Source organism: Cibotium barometz, chromosome 7, assembly GCF_041138505.1.
Source record: "Cibotium barometz isolate CiBa-2024 chromosome 7, ASM4113850v1, whole genome shotgun sequence".
Classification (NCBI taxonomy): Eukaryota; Viridiplantae; Streptophyta; class Polypodiopsida; order Cyatheales; family Cibotiaceae; genus Cibotium; species Cibotium barometz.
In genome coordinates, this window is record NC_141052.1 from 33,459,825 (window position 1) to 33,469,729 (window position 9,905).

Consider the following 9,905-nt stretch of genomic DNA (forward strand, 5'->3'; position numbering starts at 1 on the left):
TGATTTCATCATTTAAACTGAGTGTAATAAGTCCCAATGCTTTTTCATTCATGCTCTTCCACTCATTTTTTCCTCTCACCTCTGGGCATTCATCTCTTCTCTCAACTAGCCCCCACAGATTTTTCCTCATGAGCAAATACATGGTTTTTGTCTGCCATGTGTAAAACTGCTCCCCATTAAATTTGGCTATTTCTTGCGCTGTACTCATGATGATGTGAAGGGGGTCTTACCTCTTGATCCAATTTCAAGATTCAAGGGCAGTGTCTACCCTTTTACAACTCAATCTGGTATTTAAGAGATGATTACAATTAATTTATCAGCATAAAATAACCAGAAATTACATTAAATCAAGGGTAACCAATTTGTACAGAATGGTTGGAGTATCAAACCAACTCTGAATTGCAATCTGAAGTTATAGGGATCTGTATCAGATACCTAATGGTTAATTTGAACCTCAATTGCACCAAAACATAGTGATTAGTATTGATTAATCACTAATTAGCAAATTAATCCTCTATTTTGTGTACAAAAAACAGAGTACGCGGGGAGCCTAGATCTGAGGCCTTAGAGTTCAAATGAGCTCAAATCCTTTCAAGACTATCAATAGCAATGAGTCTAGTAGAGGATTAAGACAAGAAACACAAGATTTGACCAAACATTGAATGCTTAATCTCTGTTTTACCAAAGTCACCTGCAAATTTGATGAAGAGCTTGGATCTCAGTGTAGACTTGATCAAATTGAATTCTGACTTCACCAGCTTGTAGAGCATGCTTGAAAACCCTTGGAGCTATGAGAAATTAGATCCATTGCAACTGAGCAAGAAGAAATCTCAAATTCCCTTCTGAAAATTGGTGCCTGCAAAAAACGTGATTTCTCCTGCATTCGCCGACGGTTTGCACTTCTGATTTGACTGGCTGGAGCACAAGGGTGTTGGCTATCTATGGCTAGAAGCAATGGAGCTAATGTTGAGTGTGTAAGGAGATAGAGCTCCTCCACTAGCTGGGGGTGCAGAGAATAGTTGAAAAAGAGAGAAAAATATTAATTTTCTACTAATCCTAATTAGCAAAATGATTAGCAAGATAATGAGCTCACAAATTGATGGATTCTAGGCTTGGCTTTGATACCATGTTAAGATTATAGCAATGTGATGAGCTATGGTAGATCGAATGCTAGAATCAACATCATTAACAAAGTGATTGGATGATAATTAAGATGTGATTAGTGAGTAATTAACAAATAGCTTAATGTAGACATGGATAATCAAAAACCAGCAAATTCTCATTAGGCCAATGCCTCAATTTATAGTGTTTACATCCAAGCATCTAATTCCACTAATTTCTCCTTGATTCACTCCACCTCTTTTGCTTGATTCTCTCCACCTCTTTACTTTTCCCAGAATATCTCCACACTTCCTAAATCTTCTCATGCTACCCTTTATTCTCTCCCAGTAGATTCTTCTCACCTTTTCACAAGTTCTCTCACATTTATAGATTCTCTTTTACAGCCACAGCCTCTTGCCAAGGGCTTGTTCCCGCACACACCCTATTCACTTGTATATTTCAACATTTATGTGACTGGATGGTTATTTAGCGACAATAGTCACTATATACGTGACTTATGGGTTATTGTGTTCATAAGTTTTCTCACTTGACAATTGATCTATGGCTAAATGAGAGTAGTCTTACTCCTACCATGGACATGGTGGGTCACGAGTGGTCTTGCTGAGGGTTCCTTAGGACATGCTCTCACATGGCATGGGGCGCCACGGCTGACTAGCTTGGGGTGTGGGAGCGGAACCTTATCCGCTGGCTTGGGGGAGATTCCGGATGGAATCTATAGTTGACATGGTGGTTCATAGGCGGTCTTTTTCCAAGGGTCCCTTAGGACAAGCTCTCATGCTATGGGATGCCAAAGCTAACTAGCTTGGCATGTGGGAGTGGAACCTTAGCCCTTGGCTTAGGGGAGATCCATGATGGAATCTATAGTTGAGAGGTGAGTTTTTCACCCTTCACATTCCTCCATCACTTTAAATGAGAAATCCTTTGTCACACATAACATGTCTTACATTAACAGAAATCCATCCTTGATGGCATAAGAAGTCACTATTTCACCATGCTACAATTTATCCCACACAAGCTGAAAATCTTCATCAAAAACATATACATACCTCATAACACTCAAAAAATTCATCAAAAATATAAACATCCCTCATAACATTGAAATTTGTATGATAGATTATGGAGACAACATGTATTTAGGGTCTTCTTGATAAGGCATAAGCTCTACCATATTTTCTTTCCCAGGTGTGTGCACAATATGAAAATGAAATTGTGCCAAATAGTTTGCCCATCTAAGATGCTTTTCATAGATCTTAGGCTGAGGTAGAAAATACATAAGGCTTTGATGGTCTGTTTTGATTATAAACTCACCACCCAAGAGGTAATGCTTCCAAATCTTCAAAGTATGCATAGCTAACGCGACTAGTGCCTCAAGTCCCTAAACTCATAGTCCTTGTTACACTCTCTCTCTATGTGTCCAAGGCTTACTACAAGTGCCCGCGACCTTGATGAAAGTAGTGCTCACACATACATCTACCACGTGGCCTACATCATCGGTGGCTCAGAGGTGGTTTTACTTTGTTGGGGTAGGTTACATTGGGTTGTGGGATCTCTCTCTCTCTCTCTCTCAAAAAAGATGATCCGACTCCACTTCCTTTGGAGCCTCCATGAAGTTTGCCGATGTCGTTTCTTCTCCACTGGGTTTGCTGTAGCAGTCTCTTGCCATGTGTCTTGGCTTTCCACAGTTGTGGCAAGTGAAGGTCCTTCCTCCTACTCTGCCTCTTCCTCATCCTCGTCCTCGTCGAGAGAATCCTCCTCAGGTGAAGAATGCTTTTTCTTCTCCTACTGTTGAGTCGAGCCATTTATTCTCTTTGCCTCTGCTCTCTTGCTCTAGTAGAGCTCCTATCTCGTGTAGCTTCAATTCAGGTACATTCTTTAGTGTTGCTACAATATTTTCATATTCACCTTTGTCCACACTCTTCAGAAGCACTGCTAGTGCCTCATTATCTTCTACCTTTTTGCCAATAGCTGTGCTTAATGCTTTTATATTTGTTCAAGTGTGTGATTAAAGGTTCACTTTCCTTCATATCCAATTTGTAGAATTGCATTAACAGATTTATCTTTGAATTTTTAGCTTGTGTGCCAAATAATTTATTGAGTTCATCCCATGCATCTTTTGCCCATTGTATCCCTGTGATGTGATGAATGATTTCATCATTTAAACTGAGTGTAATAAGTCCCAATGCTTTTTCATTCATGCTCTTCCACTCATTTTTTCCTCTCACCTCTGGGCATTCATCTCTTCTCTCAACTAGCCCCCACAGATTTTTCCTCATGAGCAAATACATGGTTTTTGTCTGCCATGTGTAAAACTGCTCCCCATTAAATTTGGCTATTTCTTGCGCTGTACTCATGATGATGTGAAGGGGGTCTTACCTCTTGATCCAATTTCAAGATTCAAGGGCAGTGTCTACCCTTTTACAACTCAATCTGGTATTTAAGAGATGATTACAATTAATTTATCAGCATAAAATAACCAGAAATTACATTAAATCAAGGGTAACCAATTTGTACAGAATGGTTGGAGTATCAAACCAACTCTGAATTGCAATCTGAAGTTATAGGGATCTGTATCAGATACCTAATGGTTAATTTGAACCTCAATTGCACCAAAACATAGTGATTAGCATTGATTAATCACTAATTAGCAAATTAATCCTCTATTTTGTGTACAAAAAACAGAGTACGCGGGGAGCCTAGATCTGAGGCCTTAGAGTTCAAATGAGCTCAAATCCTTTCAAGACTATCAATAGCAATGAGTCTAGTAGAGGATTAAGACAAGAAACACAAGATTTGACCAAACATTGAATGCTTAATCTCTGTTTTACCAAAGTCACCTGCAAATTTGATGAAGAGCTTGGATCTCAGTGTAGACTTGATCAAATTGAATTCTGACTTCACCAGCTTGTAGAGCATGCTTGAAAACCCTTGGAGCTATGAGAAATTAGATCCATTGCAACTGAGCAAGAAGAAATCTCAAATTCCCTTCTGAAAATTGGTGCCTGCAAAAAACGTGATTTCTCCTGCATTCGCCGACGGTTTGCACTTCTGATTTGACTGGCTGGAGCACAAGGGTGTTGGCTATCTATGGCTAGAAGCAATGGAGCTAATGTTGAGTGTGTAAGGAGATAGAGCTCCTCCACTAGCTGGGGGTGCAGAGAATAGTTGAAAAAGAGAGAAAAATATTAATTTTCTACTAATCCTAATTAGCAAAATGATTAGCAAGATAATGAGCTCACAAATTGATGGATTCTAGGCTTGGCTTTGATACCATGTTAAGATTATAGCAATGTGATGAGCTATGGTAGATCGAATGCTAGAATCAACATCATTAACAAAGTGATTGGATGATAATTAAGATGTGATTAGTGAGTAATTAACAAATAGCTTAATGTAGACATGGATAATCAAAAACCAGCAAATTCTCATTAGGCCAATGCCTCAATTTATAGTGTTTACATCCAAGCATCTAATTCCACTAATTTCTCCTTGATTCACTCCACCTCTTTTGCTTGATTCTCTCCACCTCTTTACTTTTCCCAGAATATCTCCACACTTCCTAAATCTTCTCATGCTACCCTTTATTCTCTCCCAGTAGATTCTTCTCACCTTTTCACAAGTTCTCTCACATTTATAGATTCTCTTTTACAGCCACAGCCTCTTGCCAAGGGCTTGTTCCCGCACACACCCTATTCACTTGTATATTTCAACATTTATGTGACTGGATGGTTATTTAGCGACAATAGTCACTATATACGTGACTTATGGGTTATTGTGTTCATAAGTTTTCTCACTTGACAATTGATCTATGGCTAAATGAGAGTAGTCTTACTCCTACCATGGACATGGTGGGTCACGAGTGGTCTTGCTGAGGGTTCCTTAGGACATGCTCTCACATGGCATGGGGCGCCACGGCTGACTAGCTTGGGGTGTGGGAGCGGAACCTTATCCGCTGGCTTGGGGGAGATTCCGGATGGAATCTATAGTTGACATGGTGGTTCATAGGCGGTCTTTTTCCAAGGGTCCCTTAGGACAAGCTCTCATGCTATGGGATGCCAAAGCTAACTAGCTTGGCATGTGGGAGTGGAACCTTAGCCCTTGGCTTAGGGGAGATCCATGATGGAATCTATAGTTGAGAGGTGAGTTTTTCACCCTTCACATTCCTCCATCACTTTAAATGAGAAATCCTTTGTCACACATAACATGTCTTACATTAACAGAAATCCATCCTTGATGGCATAAGAAGTCACTATTTCACCATGCTACAATTTATCCCACACAAGCTGAAAATCTTCATCAAAAACATATACATACCTCATAACACTCAAAAAATTCATCAAAAATATAAACATCCCTCATAACATTGAAATTTGTATGATAGATTATGGAGACAACATGTATTTAGGGTCTTCTTGATAAGGCATAAGCTCTACCATATTTTCTTTCCCAGGTGTGTGCACAATATGAAAATGAAATTGTGCCAAATAGTTTGCCCATCTAAGATGCTTTTCATAGATCTTAGGCTGAGGTAGAAAATACATAAGGCTTTGATGGTCTGTTTTGATTATAAACTCACCACCCAAGAGGTAATGCTTCCAAATCTTCAAAGTATGCATAGCTAACGCGACTAGTGCCTCAAGTCCCTAAACTCATAGTCCTTGTTACACTCTCTCTCTATGTGTCCAAGGCTTACTACAAGTGCCCGCCGCGACCTTGATGAAAGTAGTGCTCACACATACATCTACCACGTGGCCTACATCATCGGTGGCTCAGAGGTGGTTTTACTTTGTTGGGGTAGGTTACATTGGGTTGTGGGATCTCTCTCTCTCTCTCTCTCAAAAAAGATGATCCGACTCCACTTCCTTTGGAGCCTCCATGAAGTTTGCCGATGTCGTTTCTTCTCCACTGGGTTTGCTGTAGCAGTCTCTTGCCATGTGTCTTGGCTTTCCACAGTTGTGGCAAGTGAAGGTCCTTCCTCCTACTCTGCCTCTTCCTCATCCTCGTCCTCGTCGAGAGAATCCTCCTCAGGTGAAGAATGCTTTTTCTTCTCCTACTGTTGAGTCGAGCCATTTATTCTCTTTGCCTCTGCTCTCTTGCTCTAGTAGAGCTCCTATCTCGTGTAGCTTCAATTCAGGTACATTCTTTAGTGTTGCTACAATATTTTCATATTCACCTTTGTCCACACTCTTCAGAAGCACTGCTAGTGCCTCATTATCTTCTACCTTTTTGCCAATAGCTGTGCTTAATGCTTTTATATTTGTTCAAGTGTGTGATTAAAGGTTCACTTTCCTTCATATCCAATTTGTAGAATTGCATTAACAGATTTATCTTTGAATTTTTAGCTTGTGTGCCAAATAATTTATTGAGTTCATCCCATGCATCTTTTGCCCATTGTATCCCTGTGATGTGATGAATGATTTCATCATTTAAACTGAGTGTAATAAGTCCCAATGCTTTTTCATTCATGCTCTTCCACTCATTTTTTCCTCTCACCTCTGGGCATTCATCTCTTCTCTCAACTAGCCCCCACAGATTTTTCCTCATGAGCAAATACATGGTTTTTGTCTGCCATGTGTAAAACTGCTCCCCATTAAATTTGGCTATTTCTTGCGCTGTACTCATGATGATGTGAAGGGGGTCTTACCTCTTGATCCAATTTCAAGATTCAAGGGCAGTGTCTACCCTTTTACAACTCAATCTGGTATTTAAGAGATGATTACAATTAATTTATCAGCATAAAATAACCAGAAATTACATTAAATCAAGGGTAACCAATTTGTACAGAATGGTTGGAGTATCAAACCAACTCTGAATTGCAATCTGAAGTTATAGGGATCTGTATCAGATACCTAATGGTTAATTTGAACCTCAATTGCACCAAAACATAGTGATTAGCATTGATTAATCACTAATTAGCAAATTAATCCTCTATTTTGTGTACAAAAAACAGAGTACGCGGGGAGCCTAGATCTGAGGCCTTAGAGTTCAAATGAGCTCAAATCCTTTCAAGACTATCAATAGCAATGAGTCTAGTAGAGGATTAAGACAAGAAACACAAGATTTGACCAAACATTGAATGCTTAATCTCTGTTTTACCAAAGTCACCTGCAAATTTGATGAAGAGCTTGGATCTCAGTGTAGACTTGATCAAATTGAATTCTGACTTCACCAGCTTGTAGAGCATGCTTGAAAACCCTTGGAGCTATGAGAAATTAGATCCATTGCAACTGAGCAAGAAGAAATCTCAAATTCCCTTCTGAAAATTGGTGCCTGCAAAAAACGTGATTTCTGCATTCGCCGACGGTTTGCACTTCTGATTTGACTGGCTGGAGCACAAGGGTGTTGGCTATCTATGGCTAGAAGCAATGGAGCTAATGTTGAGTGTGTAAGGAGATAGAGCTCCTCCACTAGCTGGGGGTGCAGAGAATAGTTGAAAAAGAGAGAAAAATATTAATTTTCTACTAATCCTAATTAGCAAAATGATTAGCAAGATAATGAGCTCACAAATTGATGGATTCTAGGCTTGGCTTTGATACCATGTTAAGATTATAGCAATGTGATGAGCTATGGTAGATCGAATGCTAGAATCAACATCATTAACAAAGTGATTGGATGATAATTAAGATGTGATTAGTGAGTAATTAACAAATAGCTTAATGTAGACATGGATAATCAAAAACCAGCAAATTCTCATTAGGCCAATGCCTCAATTTATAGTGTTTACATCCAAGCATCTAATTCCACTAATTTCTCCTTGATTCACTCCACCTCTTTTGCTTGATTCTCTCCACCTCTTTACTTTTCCCAGAATATCTCCACACTTCCTAAATCTTCTCATGCTACCCTTTATTCTCTCCCAGTAGATTCTTCTCACCTTTTCACAAGTTCTCTCACATTTATAGATTCTCTTTTACAGCCACAGCCTCTTGCCAAGGGCTTGTTCCCGCACACACCCTATTCACTTGTATATTTCAACATTTATGTGACTGGATGGTTATTTAGCGACAATAGTCACTATATACGTGACTTATGGGTTATTGTGTTCATAAGTTTTCTCACTTGACAATTGATCTATGGCTAAATGAGAGTAGTCTTACTCCTACCATGGACATGGTGGGTCACGAGTGGTCTTGCTGAGGGTTCCTTAGGACATGCTCTCACATGGCATGGGGCGCCACGGCTGACTAGCTTGGGGTGTGGGAGCGGAACCTTATCCGCTGGCTTGGGGGAGATTCCGGATGGAATCTATAGTTGACATGGTGGTTCATAGGCGGTCTTTTTCCAAGGGTCCCTTAGGACAAGCTCTCATGCTATGGGATGCCAAAGCTAACTAGCTTGGCATGTGGGAGTGGAACCTTAGCCCTTGGCTTAGGGGAGATCCATGATGGAATCTATAGTTGAGAGGTGAGTTTTTCACCCTTCACATTCCTCCATCACTTTAAATGAGAAATCCTTTGTCACACATAACATGTCTTACATTAACAGAAATCCATCCTTGATGGCATAAGAAGTCACTATTTCACCATGCTACAATTTATCCCACACAAGCTGAAAATCTTCATCAAAAACATATACATACCTCATAACACTCAAAAAATTCATCAAAAATATAAACATCCCTCATAACATTGAAATTTGTATGATAGATTATGGAGACAACATGTATTTAGGGTCTTCTTGATAAGGCATAAGCTCTACCATATTTTCTTTCCCAGGTGTGTGCACAATATGAAAATGAAATTGTGCCAAATAGTTTGCCCATCTAAGATGCTTTTCATAGATCTTAGGCTGAGGTAGAAAATACATAAGGCTTTGATGGTCTGTTTTGATTATAAACTCACCACCCAAGAGGTAATGCTTCCAAATCTTCAAAGTATGCATAGCTAACGCGACTAGTGCCTCAAGTCCCTAAACTCATAGTCCTTGTTACACTCTCTCTCTATGTGTCCAAGGCTTACTACAAGTGCCCGCCGCGACCTTGATGAAAGTAGTGCTCACACATACATCTACCACGTGGCCTACATCATCGGTGGCTCAGAGGTGGTTTTACTTTGTTGGGGTAGGTTACATTGGGTTGTGGGATCTCTCTCTCTCTCTCTCTCAAAAAAGATGATCCGACTCCACTTCCTTTGGAGCCTCCATGAAGTTTGCCGATGTCGTTTCTTCTCCACTGGGTTTGCTGTAGCAGTCTCTTGCCATGTGTCTTGGCTTTCCACAGTTGTGGCAAGTGAAGGTCCTTCCTCCTACTCTGCCTCTTCCTCATCCTCGTCCTCGTCGAGAGAATCCTCCTCAGGTGAAGAATGCTTTTTCTTCTCCTACTGTTGAGTCGAGCCATTTATTCTCTTTGCCTCTGCTCTCTTGCTCTAGTAGAGCTCCTATCTCGTGTAGCTTCAATTCAGGTACATTCTTTAGTGTTGCTACAATATTTTCATATTCACCTTTGTCCACACTCTTCAGAAGCACTGCTAGTGCCTCATTATCTTCTACCTTTTTGCCAATAGCTGTGCTTAATGCTTTTATATTTGTTCAAGTGTGTGATTAAAGGTTCACTTTCCTTCATATCCAATTTGTAGAATTGCATTAACAGATTTATCTTTGAATTTTTAGCTTGTGTGCCAAATAATTTATTGAGTTCATCCCATGCATCTTTTGCCCATTGTATCCCTGTGATGTGATGAATGATTTCATCATTTAAACTGAGTGTAATAAGTCCCAATGCTTTTTCATTCATGCTCTTCCACTCATTTTTTCCTCTCACCTCTGGGCATTCATCTCTTCTCTCAACT